Consider the following 19551-nt stretch of genomic DNA (forward strand, 5'->3'; position numbering starts at 1 on the left):
GTTCGATCATTTGTTTGGTTGTTTCGGTTGGGATGGTCACTTATGCATATATATATATATATATATATATATATATATATATATATATATATTATATCTTGAGCACTTTCTTGCTTTTCCTGGTTTTCCTGATTCTGCATTACATTTTGCCATATTATTTTGCCACAATTTATCTAGCTATACAGGGATGTGCAAAAGTAGGTTTATAGCTGTGAGTATATGAAACACAGAGTTTGTTCATGTATTATTATTTATTAACTAGAAGCCCAATGCACAAAATTCGTGCAAGGGGCTCAGCCCTCGCTGCCCTGGCAGGCCCTCACAGCCCCAGCTTTGTCCGGAAGGTTGTCCGGAATGTCATTCTGCTATTCGGTCTAATTAGCATATTAGCTCTTTATTATATAGGATTATTGTATTATTTTCCACACAGACAACTGTAAACCTATTTTTGCCCACTCCTGTATTGCTATTGTGGGAAATATTGTTATTTATAACCTTTTTTTAAAAGTTAATAAAAAATAAATAACCTTTTTCCTAAATCTTCTACTAACCTTTGGTTCTTTTATTAGTATACATTTCTCCAAGAGAATTGGGAGTTTAAATGTTATCACATTCTAATGTTCCTTTAACTTGATAAAGAGTAAGCATCTAAAACCATGAGCTTAGTTAGGCCAGTTTATAACTTAAGGGATATAACATTAGAAAAACTAGAAGTATGACCATTAAAAATAATATCAGTGTAAGAACTCTATTTGCACCTATCACAAATAAAAATAATATCAGTGTAAGAACTCTATTTGCACCTATCACAAATAAGATTTACTGTGCATATATGGTGTGTGTGTGCGTGTGCATGTGTGTGTGTGTATGCATGTGCGGATACTTGGAAACAAGGAGAATTGAAACAATAAAAAGATAGAAATAAAAGATTATTTTAAAAATCTAGATCAGTGCAAATGAAAGTTTCATTTTATAATAGTTCTGCAATAAAGCTATAACAATGACTTACTGTACTAAATAACAAAAAACCCAAGAAGAGAAGTCAACAAGTATTTTCCCATACTATACTTTCATGCATAGTGCATAGCTTGCTTTTCTCTTTTTCAGTTGATATACTGGTAGCTATTTTGTTTTAACTTCTACTTAGTGGTTATCTTTAAGCTTACAAAAGTAATCCGTTAAAATGTAAAATATTACAAACATATGGAAAACTACAGACAGTAATCTAACCTACAAGAGACACCACTATTTCAGTCAGATTTAACAGATGTTAACATTTTATTCTACTTGTTTCAGATCTTTCTCTCGAAGAAATAAACCATTACAGATAGAGCAAAAACTCAGTTCTACACTCCCCAGAGAGAACCACTATCCTAAAGTTGTTGAAGCTTAGTCCCATGCATGTTTTTGTAATTTCACTGCAGGAATCTATATTTCTCGAATCATCTAAGCTAATAATTAAATAGCGTTCTTGAGTCACCCTATTGCAAAATTTAACATTTTTATATTGTAGTACTCTAGTTCTTGCTCTTGCTATAATTCCAAGTATTAGATATAGAATATTATGGCTTATTAAATTAAAATTTTATATCATATACCTTTTCATTCAATAATTATTTTAGATATTTTGTAACATAATTTACCAATATTATTTAGCTCTGTGTTAAAATAATGTTAATGTTTTCTACCAATCTATTTTCCATGCAACTTTTTTTATAACACACTCAATTTTGTCTCATTTGTTGCTCAGTTGCTGTATATTTTAAAATAATTTAAATACATATATAATATTTTATAAACCATTGAATATCTGAGAATAACTTTTAAAATAACTCTTCATAAGAAAAGACTCCTGTGAGGGAAGAAACATATCCACAAATGCTATTCCCCATTTTGGACACTGCTCAATTGTCTCCTGGCTTTGGTGTTGCAGAGTGGGCAATCAGCAATCAGCATCCCTACTACCTACTACCTGGCCACTCATAAAATTTTTCTTTTCTCATTTTGTAACTCACAAACTTTTCAGTATATTTCTAGACAACTGATATATTTTTGCTGGTTATAGCAATCACTTTTGATGTTTTCTCAGTTCATTTTTAAGCTCTACATAGTTTATTTCCATTGTCTTTATTCATAATTTCTGTGCAAACTTTATAGGTTTTCCCCCTAATGCACACATTTAATGTTTAGCCTCAGTAGGAAATAGCACTCTCTGCCTTCTTTATCTATTGGATTCTCTCACACATTTTCCTTTCCCCGCCTCCAAATTTATCTTTCTTCCATGTTTTACGTACACTATGTGAGAGTTTCTCAGGTTAGATTACTACATCACTACTTTGACTTTTTTCAAGTTACCCAGTTCAGATTTAAATCACAGCCATTATATGTTTCTTTGCAACCAATCATCAAGTCCTCCACTAGTTTTTGTCAAATAGTTTATTGACTTTTCAACAGTCTATTCTCTTCTATTGTCTTCTTTATTTTTTCTATAAAGATAATGGGTACTATCGAGATAATAAAGAATTATTTTAAGTCAGTGGTTCTCAACCTTCCTAATGCCGCGACCCTTTAATACAGTTCCTCATGTTGTGGTGACCCCCCAACATAAAATTATTTTCCTTGCTACTTCATAACTGGAATTTTGCTACTGTTATGAATCATAATGTAAATATCTGATATGCTATATGTGTTTTCCGATGGTCTTAGGCGACCCCTGTGAAAGGGTCATTCAACCCGCAAAGGGGTCGCGACCCACAGGTTGAGAACCACTGTTTTAGGTTGACTCTGCTACCTATCATTAATACTTATGAGAGGTTTGGTCTCCTTCTGTCTCAAGCTAATGTCCTCTGAGTCAATTTGGTATTACTTCCTAGGCTGTGTCTTTTTCTCTTTTATTTCTTTGTATTTCTATTTAGTCCACCATGAATGAAGGGCAAAATGATTCAGGTTTAGTTTTTATTAACAGATATGGTGTATAGATAAATTGCCTTTGTCTTTACTTTCTGTCCACTGGGGTACTGGTCAAGTATTTTTAGATTCACTGCTAAATAGTAAGTTGATATGCATAATTCTTAATCTCACTCCTGATCTTTTAATCTTTTGTTCTGTGTAGCTCTACTGGACTGAAACAGGATAGTACCTTCTCTCAAATGCCTGATTGTCTGACACAAAGAACAGAGGAAGTACATGGTGAAACTAGAGTTTTAATATCTGCTGATAAGATTTTATTTTCTTGCCTCTGTACCACTCCCCCTCTAGCTCTTTACTTGTTGCAATTACACATCCCATAATACAATGCATTACAGCTTTCTTCTAGTGCATATCATCTATTTATTTTCTAAAAGATATAGCCTCAAACTGAATGCAGAGAGGTGGGCAAATATAAAGTGGTAGTTGAAAAGGAGGTCATTTGGCTGCCTGAACCAGCACCTGTTTCATTATAGAGCTACTTAGTTGCCTGATACAAACTGTTTTGTTTCTAATCCCTGGGACATAATAAGAGTGGGAAGATATATGTTTCTCTCCAGATTCAGGTGGGCAGTTGGCTTCTGTTTCTGGCCCATGGCTGATAAAGTCTCTCAACCCATCTCTCAGTCTTACAGTAGAAGATGAAAAGAGGACTGACAGATATTTGAGATAAGGCACTATCCTGTTTCAGCTTTTTGATGGCAGCCTTTTGTTTCAGTTGGCATTAGTGTCAGCTTTGAAGAAAAGAGATGGAAACAAAATAGAGGCTTATTTCCCTGTGATATAAGAGTGTGGAGTATAGTAGGCTGAGCAGGCAGCTTTGGTCCCCAAAGTCCCAAATCTTTCTGATTGTTCTGTTGCATGTGGCCTCCATTCTCAGGGCATGTGGCCTCCATTCTCAGGGCATGGCCTTGAGAGGAGAGTGTATCTGAGAATTACAGTCTCTTTGTGAATAATCATGCACCCACATAAAAGTAAAAGGTTTTATAATAAAGAAAGGGTGAAAAGAAGGTGAGGACAGCTAGCAGAGTCTGCCACAGTTGTGACTTTTCACCTTGCAGGCCATATTGTTCTACCAGACCTCATTTTAAAATAACATAGGAACTAATTTCAATCCTTTAATATAGCTAATGATTTACCTTTTGTTCATACAACTCCTCAATTATATGTTTTAATTAGAAAAGTTTCTAATAGCACATTTGTTCAGTGCCTCCAAAATCCTCATTTGCTCATGAGAAAAACACCTATGCATCCTTAAGAGAAATACATATTATTTTTCTATTCTTCAAAGAATGTTTTTATTGTGTCTGAAACAATTAATCAAACCAGTAATAGATGCATGCCCTGTGCTTGTTGACATTTGACACAGCTGTTAGGAGCTGTAAGTGGAAGACGAGATCACAGGTGAGATGTAATCACAGCTGTTAGAAACGGCCCCTGTACTCCTAATCTTCTCTCATCTCTGCACCCATAATTCCACCTGATAGTCTCCATGCAGCAGGTTTATGCCATGCAACTTTGTATATCAAACTGTCTTCCTGAGCAAAAGCAGTTTTAATCATTATAACTTTGTCCTTTGCTCTTTAATCCCTCCATTATCTTTCTAGAAGATACCATCAACTTCATCAAGACAATCTCCATTGTTAGCACATCAAGAATGACTTTTTCCAACAGCTGGTCTCCACTGTTTAATCATTAAATGTGACCCACCACATTTATCATTAGCTATTTTATACCTGAGCCACCGACCATGCTGGAATAAGCCTAGATCACTAGAAATTGATTTTTTTTATGTCAGTCCTGTTTTTGTGGTTACTTTAACTGTGCTATTTATTCATCTCACTGATTCCTCAGCTCATATTACATATTAGCCATGTAAACTTTTTTCAATGTATTGCCTCTTTTTTCCTTAATTATTGAAATTATGGAATTAGCCCATATGTGTTCCCTTCTATATTTTCCCTGCCCACTTGCCCACAGGCTCTCTCAAATCTGTCTTTTAAAAAAAAAAAGCAGGAGAATAATATTATGAAAGGGGTATTAGGATCGACTTACTGTATATATAGATATAAACATATCTCCTGTGGGTTTTGTTTTTCTGGAGAGCCCTTATAAAAAGTGTTATTTCTCTTCATATTTCTCTTGGCACACAGGCACCAAGGAAAGATCATGCTAGCACACAGCGAAAGGCATCCATCTACAAGCCAGGAACAGAGAGCTCTCATCAGGCACAAATTAGCCAGCACTTCACTTTGGACTTCTAGAAGGAAATACGTTTCTGTTGTGAAAGCCACCCAGTATGTGTTTTTCTGTGGCAACCTGAGCAGACTAATACAGATAGATGGGGGCTTGAGGAGAGAGTCTCTAAATCAGACCATGACCAGAGGAATGTGAAAGGGGAGGCTGAAGACCTCATCTTTATGGAAAGTAGCACCACCCGGTACAAATACTAAGACAGCCCAGGTGCTGTCCACCTATTCTTTGCCATCATCTAAGAGAGACTGGTCCCCGGGTGGTCCTTGGCACCTTTGCTTGAACTTGAATGACTAAGGGAATGTACTGGGTAGACATCTATGATGACTGTTTTCACTCTCCCAGAAGTGTCTGAAACCCTTGACTTGATAAGTAAGGCTCTGTTATTATTCCCACATTAGTTCCTAAATTCTGATGTCGAGGTAGAGGTTAGGAATGGGATACAGAATAAAAGGACCTGCCAACCAGGACTGAAAGCTGAACATTTAATAGAAGGTAGGAGTAATCTGAGCGACTTCATTATAGAAGCTGCATTCAGTTCACGTATGAAGTATCTGATGCACTTACGAATATAACGTTCACAGAAAAAGACCAGAAAGAAATTTTCTAACACATTAAGAAGGGTAACCTATGGATGGTCAGCTGAAGTGTTGTTTTATAGTTGCTTTTTTTCTAATGTGTTTTGTATTATCTCATAATCAGAACAAAAGCAAAGCAAAAACATGACATACTGTGCATATGTAAAATTTTAATATTATGGACTGATATCTCTAAGTCCTCACTTCTGTCACACGAGTTTGCCTTCACACCAGAATTCTTGCAGCTCCGTGACACTTACCTACTACATACCTTTGTGTGACTACCAATGAAGCAACTAAGTTTAAGTAAACTTTTACATATTTTTGGCTAATAACACACATCATTTCACAGGACTTCCTGGCTTTCTACCACATCACTGAGGAAATCTGTTGGAATAAAAGCACTGCTTTTCTAAGAACATACCCTATTTTGAATGAAGGATGATTTGCATTATTAACACAGCAGGAGGTTGGGAGAATTTCTATGCGAACTTCTTAAAAAGATCTTCATCTCCACAAGCAGATGTGGAATGTTGAATATTTAGCATTTGTTATTAGAGACAGGATAGCTACTTACTTTTGTGATGTAAGTAGTTGACTGCTTATTAGGGTGCACTCTGCCACTCAGCTGACTAAGTAGTTATTGTTGGAACTGTCTTGGCAGTAACCTGTTTATTTTTCCAAAGAAGAAATCTATGAATATGAAACAGGCACGTGGTCCGCACATAGAAGCCCAGCAATCTATTCCTGGGCAGCATGCACTCCTGACCCCCAGGAGCAAAGTGTAGAGAGAGCTCTGTACTCTAGGCTACTTTAAATGTAAGCAGTGGAACAGTTTCCAAATGGTGAGCGGCATGGACTGTTTGGTGGCCACTCTAATTGCCCGCACCCCTCAAAAAACAAAACACAAAACAAAACTGGCAACTACTGCTAATGTGAGCTCTGCTGTCAAATACAAAACTGCAAGCAACCGATTGAAGGCACAGCCGTGCCAAAAAGTATCTCAAGAGGGATAATTAAAATGCATGTGAGCACCCAGAGAAAAATAGATGACTTTCTGGCCCCCACCATCCCAATCCTCTTGTATTTTCAACAATAATAAGACAGGAGAAAGTGGTTGGATGCTAGAGTGCCTCAAAATCTGGCAATTAATAAGGATGTTGCTTTGACTGTCTAAGACTTCCTCCCTGCTAACTGTTTAAATATATCATTCCATTTGCCTCCACTCACATTCTGTTTGCTTCAGGGAAGAGTTTTTGGTACTTTTGACTTCCCTGACTCTAGATGCACACTGGGGACTTTTTCCTAAATTAAAAAACTTATCTCTGTATTTACTTGTTTCTGTATGTACAGAAAGAGGAAGCTGTAACCGTGTGGATCAGGGTGAGCTTTCTTTGCAGATGTTGCCCTAGGCATCTCTTGGGTTTTCTTTTAATCCTCCACCTTTCAGATGTGCCCATGGTGTATGTGTGTGCCTGTGTGCGTGTGTGTGTGTGTGTGTGTGTGTGTGTGTGTGTGTGTTTGAGAAACAGAGAAAGAGAGAGAAATTAAGACTCATAATACCACCTACTGTTTTGATCTTGTTACAAGTTATTAGGATGTGGCTCTAAATGAAGGGTCTCAATGGTTCACTTGCAAAGAGAAGTTTGTACCTGGATCAAGAGAGAACAAAAACCAAAAGGGCCAATATTTATTTTTCTCTCAGTTATGTTATATGCAGAGCCTGGGGTTCTCACTGCTGACACTAGAGGCACAGTCATGCAGGCATCTCTATTCTCTTCCCTGAGTGAAAGATGAATGGGGATGCAGCAAGGTAGCAATGGAGGAAGGGGCAAGGTAGGATGAAGGCTAAGTATTTGCACTTGGAGGTAGGAACTACTTCAAAGGCTTCTGCCATGTAATATTGCTCATTATCCTGAACACTTGAGAGAATTCTGAAGATTGTGTCCATCTAAATTTAAGCTATTTTATAAATTGATTTATTCATTCAATAAATATTTATTGGGCACTTACAATGTGCAAAGCATTCTGGAGAACACAAAATGAATAACAGTCTTTTCTCTCAAACAGTTTATGATTGCATGGAGTAGAATAATATATATGCAAATAATTATATTATTTTATTCAGGACCCTTTCAGTTGCAAATGACAAAATCTAAACACAAAGTTATTTAAAGAGGTAATAAATATATTGGGTCAGAAAATGAAAAGACTTTGAATAGAACTTCAGGCACTGCTAAATTCAGGGTTCATGTGATATCAATTCTTCTCACTATCACTCTCTTCCACCCCCATTTCCACAACCGCTGCTTTACTTTCTTAGGATTTGAACTCTCTGGACCAATACTGTGGACAGAGGTGTCTTGATTGCTCATTATTGGGCAAATAACCTTAACTTCTAAAACTGCCTGGACCATGGCATGTGCTTATTAAACATTTGCTAGAATGTTTCAGTAGGTTGGTGAGATTCAATTAGATGAACCACAGATTGTAAGAGGTGGATGAATGACACTGTGGGGAGGAAAGAAAGACAGAGAATGCCCTAACCAGTTTGGCTTAGTGGATAGAGCGTTGGCCTGCAGACTAAAGGTTAGATTCTGGTCAAGGGCATGTACCTTGGTTGCGGGCACATCCCCAATAGAGGGTGTGCAGGAGTTAGCTGATCAATGTTTCTCTGTCATCGATATTTCTAACTCTCTATCCTTCTCCCTTCCTCTCTGTAAAAAAATCAATAAAATATATTAAAAAAGGAAAAGTTAAAAAAAGAGAGAGTATATCAAATATCTCAAGAATTTCTTCCATTGGAGGAAGGAGAAAGAGAACTGTAGGGCTATTATTTAGAGAGAATTTGTTTTTTGTATACAAAATGAAAACATATACTTCTAAACTATGAGAACAATGAAAATTAATAGAGCACTGTCCTTAAGGAAGTGTGTGTGTGTGTGTGTGTGTGTGTGTGTGTGTGTGTGTGCGCGCGCACATTGGGGGCGAGGGAGAGTGAGAACAAGAGCACATGTGGAATTTCACTTTGGAAATGAGGGAACATAATTTTCTTCCAAAGCAGGAAAAAGAGAGAATATAAGTGAGGATATAAAGATTTTAATGAAGAGCAGAAACCAAGTAAGTGGTTCAGAATCCAATGGCTTTTGTATTCTCAGTTCAACTAGTAGAGAAATATAGAGGACTGCTCAGCAACTGTGATCAAAGGGATAGGGATGATATAAGAATTGATTACAAAATAGTCACAGGAAGTTAAGTAAAGCATAGAAAACATAGCCCATAAAATTGCAATAACTATGCATGATGCCAGGTGGGTACTGGAAATATCAAGGGGAACACTATGTAAAGTATATGATTATCTAACCACTAAGCTGTACACCTGAAACCAATAAAAATATTTGCTTTTAAACTGATGAACAAAAATAGATACAGAGGCAGAGAAGCATCGAACAGACTGTCAAACTACAGTGGGAAGGCGGGGAGGGTTGGGGGGTTGGTAAGAGATCAACCGAAGGACTTGTATGCATGCATATAAGCATAACCAATGGACACAAGACACTGTGGGGGGAGAGGGGAGGGCAGGTGCCAGGGGATAGGGGAGGCAGGGGGAAGGTCAAGGGGGAAAAAAGGAGACGTATGTGCTACTATTTGTAATACTTTAAACAATAAAATGAAATTTAAAAAATGAACGTATTACAAAGATTTTTAGAGTTAGATTAAAATGAATTTCTATAGGCTGAATATTTCTATAGGTTGAAACTTAATGCCCAATGTGAAGGTATTTAGAGGAGGGACTTGGGGAGGTGATGAGATTGTGAGGACAGAACCCACATGAGTGGGATTAGTGCCCTTATAACAGAGACCGCAGAGAGTTCCTTTGCCCCTTCTGCCAAGTTGAGGATAATGAAAAGTTGACTGTCTATGAACCAGAAAATGAATCTTCACCAGAGACTAACTCTGCTGGTGACTTGATCTTGGAGTTCCCAGCCTGCAGATCTGGGAGAAATAAATGTCTGTCTTTACAAGCTACCTAGTTTGTGCTCTTTTGTTATAGCAGTCTGAGGTAAGACAGACATTTTAGCAAACGCAATGGCAGAAACAAATTAAAAAATCCTATCCTTTCTGTAGTCTGTTACTACAGAGAAGGGGAAAGAATAGAGTCCCAGAAGTATTAAAATTGGAAAACATGGAAATACAAGTTTATGAAAAACCGAAGTGCCTAGCAATAGGGTCCACGTTGCCTAAAGAGACAAATGAAAAAAGAAACAAGCTCATGAACTGTGAGAATAAGAAAATGGCCCAGGAAATAGAGGTTTGGGGGAAAATCATAGCAGATTGAATAGGAGTGAGAAAGTAGAAGTTAAAGTAATTGTGATCCTTAATGGGAAATGAGTGTGTGGCTGTGTGTCTAGGCAACTGAGGTGGAAAAGGAATGAAAGTCACTGGAATTGAGGGGACTGAGGCACTAAGAGGTCAATTTTTGATAATTTTTTAACTTACATTTGTAAAGTCTTAAAGTCACAGGAACAGACCCAACCCTAATGGTAAGTGGGCCTTGGAGTGAGGTGAAGAAGGACAGATCATCTCTGAGGGTGAGTAATATCTGGGGCTGTGGGTTTTGTATGCCACCATTTGTAAACAGTAGTAAGATAATTATCTGGGCCAGCCCAGGACAGACAGGTCAGCTGGTTCTTAGAGAGGAGATATGGGAAGGGTAATCAAACTTTGCTTTGTGCACTGGAGGTTGCAGATGAGTGGGTGGCTATATAAGTATACTGTTTTATGTTTTGAGCCTTAAATCTCTTTAAAATACCTAATGGCAGAGATACCTTCTCCCTCCATAATCCTAGAGTCAGCCTTGTGAGGTCCCCCGAAACTGGAGGAATTTCTCTAATAAAATAGTCTAAGAAAAATGTGCCCTCTGATTTAAATGCACAATAACCTAGATCTGTGGTTGGCAAACTGGCTCGCGAGCCACATACGGCTTTTTGGCCCCTTGAGTGTGGCTCTTCCTAAGCCTTAGGAGTACCCTAATTAAGTTAATAACAATGTACCTACCTATATAGTTTAAGGTTAAAAAATTTGGCTCTCAAAAGAAATTTCAATCATTGTACTGTTGATATTTGGCTCTGTTGACTAATGAGTTTGCTGAGCACTGACCTAGATGATAGCATCTTTACTTACCCCACCATTTTCTAAACATTTACACTTTTAAGTTGTCATCACTTAATTTATTCATTCACTCACTCATATAGTATTGTATGTCTAACTCCTCCCTAGTAAGCTTCATGAGATGAGGCTTACAGTCTAAAAGCAGAAGTTAGACATAAAATAATTGATTGTTCCATTTTAAGTTCCAAGTTTCCTGATCTGTGCCTTTCCAATAGAAGTTCAATAAACACACCTGGAGAGTATTATGCTAAGTGAAATAATTCAGTCAGAGTATCACATGATTTCACTCATATATGGAATCTAATGAGCAAAATAAACTGATGAATAAAATAGATCCAGAAACATAGAAGCATGGAACAGACTGACAAATTTCAGAGGGAAGGTGAGGGTTTGGGTTGGGGGGTGAGGGGAGGGATTAATCATGGAACTTATACGCATATATGCTTAACCCATGGACACAAACAATAGAGTGGTGAAGGCCTGGGAGGGGTGGGAACTGGGTGGAGGGGTCAATGGGAAAAAACAAACAAACAAAGGGGATATCTGTAATACTTTCAATAATAAATATAAAATAAACACATGCACACACACACACACACACACACACATACTATACTAGATAGATGATAGATAGATAGATAGATAGATAGATAGATCCAATTTACCTGTGCAAAGTTTTTGATATTTTTTAGTGCAAGATGGTAAAAAATAAATTTGGTACAATACAAAACAAATTAAATATTTCCTTTCTTACCAAGGTATTCCTAAATAGTTTGCTTTGAAAGGATATAACAGTGCAAAATAGTAAGGAAGTAAATTCTGATTCATACCATTGTCTTTCCACACCTATAATTATCTGTTTTAGCACATCTTTCTCTTTGCCTAAAGGAAGCAGTTTATTCTCTCTGTGTCTTCTCTCTTTCCCCTTATTTTCTCCCTACTCCATACCATATACACCCATTCAAATACCACAATTCATCCTTAAGCCTATTTGTCAGATTTATGATTTTCATGTCAGTACTCCATTGCACCCTCTGTTATGCATATCTCCCCTAATTTGCATCACTAATGAGAATAATGACATTTCTAGATTCAGCACTGCGCTTGCTGTATCTTTATAATCACCATCACATTATTAAAATAACAAAAGCAAAGTGCTCAGCTGTTTGGAGTGCAGTACTAATGAGGCCAAGGTAGTAGGTTCAATCTCTGGGCAAGCTAGTTGGTATTTCACACAGGAGAAAAAAGGTTTGATAGCTATGGACTGCACCCTTACCTCAACTAGCCATTTACAAAGGTGTATCACTGGTTGCAAGCAGACTGTGGTGAGAGAAAGGGAATGAATTTAGGCAAACCTACCATTTAGGTAGGACTAGGGCCACTCTTATAACTTAGCTAAGCTATTCTGAGTGCCTAATCAAGGAACCAAGCTTAGCAAGCAAGTAGAATTAACCCTGTATTTACTTCAAGAATATAAAGACAAATCAGAAACAGTCAAAGGTTCAGACAAGTATTAAATAATAGGTACCACTTTGGAATGGCAATGCCAGGAATTGTACTAAACTCTCTAAAAATATTAGTTATGGCTTTTTTAGTGATATTCAAGTTTTTTGCAATTTACTAATTTTTCAAAGTTGATGTCTTAAAAGAAAATAAAATTCTAACTAAAACAATTAAAAATAAAAATATTAGTTTATTTTATTGTCCCTCATACAGCTGCACAGGTTTTGAGCACTGCACAACTTTAGAGGGAGCCTTTTACTTATACTATTATTTTAATGCACAACACAGAGGCATTGACTTTTTAATCTTTACATCAGCTCTGTAACATAAGCACTACCATCCTGTCTTCTTACACATAAGGAAATGGAACTATTAGAGAATAACTTGCCCAAGTCACACAGTTAACAAGTGTTGGAGGTGGGATTAAAAGTTATTCTTCATAAGTTAAAAAAAATCAGTATGGGGAAAAATTTTTTAAGTATTTCATTTAGGCAGGATAATATATGAAACCTAGGAGAAATCTTCTGGAACCTAAGGGTTCCAGAAAAATATACAGGCTAAAAAAGCATTGGATTTCACCAGTAATACTAGTTAGATATTTATCATGACATATATTTGTTTAGGGCACACTTTAGCAAGCATAGTTGGTTTATTTCCAACCTAAGATTTTTCCATCCATTACTCAGGATAAAGGCATACAGGATATTCTTGTGTTTTTCATAACATTTCTCTATTGGTGGAGAGGGATGCTTGTAATGCAAATATTGGGCCCTACCATAGGCTACTTAGCCCCAAGTTGCCCAGAAGACATGTACACACATAAAAATCTGGGAAACACTACACAAGAAGATGGGTGAAGTAACTGCTAAAAAACTAAAGCCCTCATGTAGGCTTAGGGTTAGGGAACAGATGAACAGAGACCAAAAAGGGAAATCAGGACATCATGTTAAAACATAAATACCAAGTCTCCTTCTTAGACCTTCTCCTATTAGACAGAAACATGAATTGATCATATTTAGCCTCTTTGCCCCAGGATCCAACAGATGTAGGGAGAGAAGCAGTGGCATCTGACATGGAGGAAGACTAAAAACTTGTAGTCAGAACAATCCAGATTCAAATCCCTGCTCAGTCACTCACCAGCTCACTTTCTCTAGCTTCCGTTTCCTTACATATAGTATGAGAATAAAAATACTCTTTTGCAGAATTATGAGGGTAAAATGAGATGACTTATGTAAAGCACCTGGTATAAGTTTGCATGGATGGTAAACATGGTTGTGGTTATTGCTATTGTTGTTAGAAGTTTGCAGGAAGACCAGTGTCCTAGAAAAAAAAAATTTTCCGATTGGGCAAACAAATCAGTCAAAATAGGTTCCTCCTTGTAAAACACAGTATTAAATTACTCAACTTCAAGTCTGAAACAGATTTGGCTTTGCCTATATCTTCAAGGTACTATTTAAGCTTGGGTTGTTGTAAATAAAAAGAACTAGTTAAGAAATTCAATGCCAGGAAGAGAAAGACTAACAGAGCCTTTGAATCTGTTTAAAATGAAGATTCAGATCCAGTTGGTCTGGGGTGGGAATTGCTATACACATTTTAAAAATTCTCTCAGTAGATGCTAATTGTGTTGTTTCATGAACCACATTTTCTGTAAAAGTTGGTATGGGTGGAGAGAAAGGGTAGGAGCAATAGAGTTTGATAACTTAGGAAAATCAAGTCTCTATAGTTTATCTATTTCTAACTAGAGACATAAATAGTAACTACACTTGGTCAAAATAAAGAGACTGATTAAAGACTTGTAGCTCAAAGTCAGTATGTTTTGGTGTTACAAAGTGTGTGTGTGTGTGTGTGTGTGTGTGTGTGTGTGTAAGTATGTCTTTCAGACTTGCCCCCAGTCCTGCTCTCACCATCAATCCTCCACACTAGAGTCAGAGTAATCATTTTAAAACTCGACATCACCATTTTACTCCTTAAAAAATCTTTCAGTAGCCCCCTCCTGTTTTGTGTAGACAATGTGCAAACTCTTAAAATAGCTGATGCAGTTCTCCCGGATCTGACCACTGCCTCATGCTTTATCACTCTTTTCCTTACTACCTAAGCTCTGAACTTGCCAAACATTTGTTAGTCCTTCAAATAACATGTTTTCTTTTCCCTCAAGTCTTCAAAACACTGTTGACTGTTCCTGAAACATTCTTTCTCTTCCCTACCAAAATTCTCATTTTCATTTAAGTCCTTTTTATCCTTCTGGGGAAGTCTTTCTTGATGCCCAGAGTCAAGTCTGAGAGGCTTTGCTACATGACTACACACCTTCAGTTTACCCAGCACACTGCCATAATCTGTTTATTGTAATTCTTCACCACTGCACTCAAATCTCCTTGAGTTTAGAGACCTTTGTGGATGAAAAGAGGCCACATGCTAACCTGACTAACGCAGGGAAGGCCTGTGTGGTGGTCTTGCAAACTCAGATACCGAAAGTAACCAAAAAGGATGGTCTGAAATTAAAACCTTTTAATTAAAAAGCAGTTTATGGTGGGTAGTCACATCCTAGGCCTAGGCCGGTATCTTCCCTGACAAAGGTCAATCTTTACCTTAACTGAGCCTGCCTATTGTATTTTTGCATCTATGATAACATATCATTAGAATGTCAAAGTAATTTTCATTTTTTTCTGGACCCCTGAAAGCACAGGCACCACTCTGCAGAGACCTCAAATCCCTTAATTGTTATTGAGTTAATTGTTGACTGTTAACTATCCTGTATCATCCTAAGTAAAAGTAGTATATGTCTATAATTTTACTTTTTACCCAATCCCAGAGGTTCCCACCTCCCCCATCCCCCGCCACTTTGCTTTCTCCCACCTCCCTAATCTACCACTAATGGAGTTTATGTAACCCACTTACATCTCCTCTTTTGATTGTAATGTATAAAACAAGATAAAAAAATTGCCATTCTCCAGAGTACTATCTCAATACCTTGAGATTCTGCTTCCTGGCAATTGTCTACAGTTTGACTCAAATAAACTCACAAAAGTCCTTTACAGGTTTGAATGTAGTTAACATTAACTTATATTTATATATTTATACTTATAATTATTTATTTATTTATTTCACATTGTTTTATCTTCTTTTCCTGGCTTGACCCTTTTTAGCAACCAATTAATAACTATTTAATAAATAAGTGAATGTGTGACAATTGCAATCCTGGATGGGAGAGTGGGTGAGGGATGATGCGAGAGACCAGAATATGTTAGCTGGGATAATCTAATGGGGTTTGCCCAGTCAGAAAGTATTTTTCTAGAAGAGGAAAAGCCCAAGAGCACAAAACATCTACATTGAGGAAATGGAACTGGGGAAAGAATGCAGAAATGAGGAATTTTCAAAGGGATGGTGAAGAAGAATATAACAGACAAAACACAGAGATATAATTGTGGTTTTCCTGGAGCCATTTCAACAAAATAAACATAACATGCTGGGCAGACAGAAAACCTGTAGTGGGAATAGAGGAAAGGTAGAGGTGAACAGAAGGTGAAATAAAATATCTTTTCAAAATCCTTGTAGAAGCAAGGGATTACTACAATGGGAAGACAAGTCCACTGACAGTGTACATTTAAGAGGCATATTATTGCTTAAATAATTTAAGACTTGAGAACAGGCTTGCAATAGTTTACAGAAGAAAAATAACATCTTTGGTGACCCACCAGACAATTAAGGGCATATTGGTGAAATATTCTATGTCCAGAATAGAATAGGCAGGAAGAGAAGATGTGCGAAAGGCTCCTAAAATAAAACTTGCCTCGGGCCTTGCACAGGATGGATGATTATTCATAGACGCAAGTCAGGGAAATGCTTGTTAGTTTTCCATGGTGACACTTTTGACACTTGGATTTGATTTCTTAGGATATCTCCAAAAACTGTCGTTTTCAAACCTTCTAATAAGCAGTGGCCCTTTTTGTCAAATAAGATATTACCTCCTAGGACAGGAAAGAATAATCAGGTTGAAAAGAAGCCTGTGGAGATGAACAAGTCCAGCTTCCCACACCCTCCAATATCCCATTGGAAGCAGAACCTCAAGGCTTTGAAATGTACTCTCACAATCCAAATTCCTCTGTATATCAGGATAGTGATTGGTCCTCCCAAATATTTAGTGACTTATATTTACATAGACCCTATTGAGCAGTTTATTTCATATGTTGAAAGTTTAAATTCAATTTGACTCCAAATTATATAAAATTTTATGTATAATGCATATTTCACACTTGTGTATGTATACAGAATATATATAATGTTCTGTATATCCAAATACTACATGCATGTATATATCTCTACCTATTTATCTATTTGAATGATTGACTATTTACCAGAAGATATAACTACTTACCATAAGATATAAATAAACACAAACATTTAAGATTTAAAGGAAACAAAAAAGGCAATAGTAGTAATTTTTTTTAATTTTAATTTTGGTTGTTATCAATCACTTCCTAACAGAATTTTGTGTTTCTAATTCACTCTGGATGTTTGCAAGTCATTGACCTTGCTAGCGGGTGATCAATATTGATCAATAATACCTCTGTCCTTCATGAAGAGATCCCCTAGAAGAGATGTTTAATAAGCTGTTCAACTTTAACAGAGTACATAACAGGCACTTCCTAAATATTTATTGAAAGATGGACTTAATGAATGAGTGTTGGCTTTTGTTTTTCATTTTGGAAATTTTTATTTTATCATGCAAGAGTCTTATGGAGTCCTAAATATAGAGGAAATTACTAGAGTAAAAGTAGAGGATAATATGCCCCAGGAATCAGAAGGTCTCGGTTAAGATCCAACAACAGACAATTTCTTGTTTGATGCTAGGGCCTGTTTTGACTTTTTATAAAGTGGGGGTTGCAGGCAACTCCTTGAAAATTATGGACTGCTATAAATATGTCCATTACTATCTGAGGAAATCTTGCACTCCTCCTGAGCACTCATTTCCCCAGGAACCCCAAAGAGAAGAGCAAACTCTTCTTGGACATCATAGTATTTTCCTTCTTCATAACTATTTTGTATGAAGATAGGAAGTGTGGTATTATACCCTGATCTTCTCCCCAGTCAGGAATTTTTATCTTAGTCATAAGACAGCCCTTTATTCTTTACTTTCTAATGAGTATTTCATAAAAAAATTGAAAGGATTTAATTAACTATCTATGTTTTCTAGCAACAATTACACTTTTACTTGGCTTTGTAATTCCCAGTCAAATAAATAAATAAATAAATAAATAAATAAATAAATAAATAAAACAAGACTACCTTTTAAAAGTTCTGTCAGTGCTAGAGACTGAATATTTGTGCCCCACCCAAATTCTTATGTTAAATTCTAACCCCAATATGATAGCATTAGAAAGTGGGGCCTTTGGGAGATGAAGTCTTCATGAATGGAATTAGCCCCCTCATGAAAGAGACCCCAGAGCCCTTTGTCCCTTCTGCCAGATGAGGATACAGAAAACAAGCTGGCTGTTACTGAACCAGAAAGTGGGTTTTCACCAGACACCAAATCTGCCAGTGCTGTACCTGTAGACTTCCAGCCTCTAGAACTATGAGAAATGAACTTATCTTGTTTATAAGCCACCCAGTCTCTGGTATTCTGTTGTAGCAGCTGGAATGAACTAAGACAGTCTGTAATCAACAGGAATGTCAGCTGGCCTCCCTGTTGGTGGGTTGTATGCCTGACCTTTTGTACTCAGGACAATAAGAGATAATTTCTGTCAGAGTGCTGCAAAGGTGGAAGCATCACATAGTGCATATACCATGTTACCAAGATGCATTTCATAAATGCACCTGAAACCCAGGATTAGGAATCGACTAGGATTCCTAACACAGTTTAATTACAGGTTGGCATAAAATTTTTGCTTTTCCTTTTTTTAAAATATTGTTTACCATCTAAATGTGTCCATATTATACATATGCAGAAGGCTGATAATCTAAGATTTTCTGATTGATTTAGGTAGAAGAATGTAGGAAGTAGCATTTGTTGAGTTCCTATTGTATGCCATATGAGTTTATTTGATCTTCAAAACAGCTTTGGGAAATACATGTTATCATTTTTATTTTACAGGCCTATATTCTAAAGCACAGTCTTTAATAACCGCCCCCAAATTATGCAACACAAAAGCAGTGTAATTGGGATTTCAATGCAGGTGTGATAGCTTTAAATCACAACCTCTTTCTCTGGCATCATTCAGTTTCCCAAGAAGTAGGACGATCATTTAAAAAAGATAGATAATTTTAAATTTTGATATGAGCATATTTATATAGAGATTAGATTTAGATATAATATAGAAAACTATATTTGGAATAAATATCATGTATAATAGGACACAGCATTTAACCCAAATCAGATAATTATTAACTCATTAAATGCATATTTTATAAATGCCATTTGCATGGTTAGTAAATTGGAGTTACTTAATTTACAACTGTAAGCAAGACACAGCGTGTCTTTAATATTCCTGGCAGTGGTCATCCACCCTTAAATATCCCCAGCCCCCAGGTATAAGCATCTGCCAACAAAACTGCACAGATAAAAGCCGGATATTATATATCTAATATCTCTTTTAACTCTAAAGACCAATAAAAATAATAAAAAGCGAAAGCATCAAATCTTTATTCTAGTTTGTGTCCTGAAAAGTAGAATAGTATGCTGTTTAGTTCATTACGTTTTCTGCATGTGATGAACCCATGTTCCAATTTTAGAAAATAGAAGCAGACATCAGGAACTAGAGGTAAACCTCATGTGTCTGTGTCTTAGTCCCCTTCCCTATCTCATTTTCCCATCCAAAGTATGCAATGGAGGACTACCTTTTGAAGCAGGAAACAAGCAGAATAGTTAGTCCCCCAGGAACTAATTGAATCACTCCAAGCTTTGATTTCTCTAGCTAAATAAGTGAGTCATGTGTACTGTACCCCACATTAGAATACAAATTCACCCTTACCATTAGAATCATGTTTGAGTTCCACAGCCCCCCACCCCACTCTCTTAGCAGCGAGGGCTCAATATTGGTGCACATGTATTCTCACCTAAACCCTTTGGGGATACAAAGTTTTG

The sequence above is a fragment of the Myotis lucifugus genome, unplaced genomic scaffold, assembly GCF_000147115.1.
Source record: "Myotis lucifugus unplaced genomic scaffold, Myoluc2.0 scaffold_84, whole genome shotgun sequence".
In the NCBI taxonomy this organism is placed as follows: Eukaryota; Metazoa; Chordata; class Mammalia; order Chiroptera; family Vespertilionidae; genus Myotis; species Myotis lucifugus.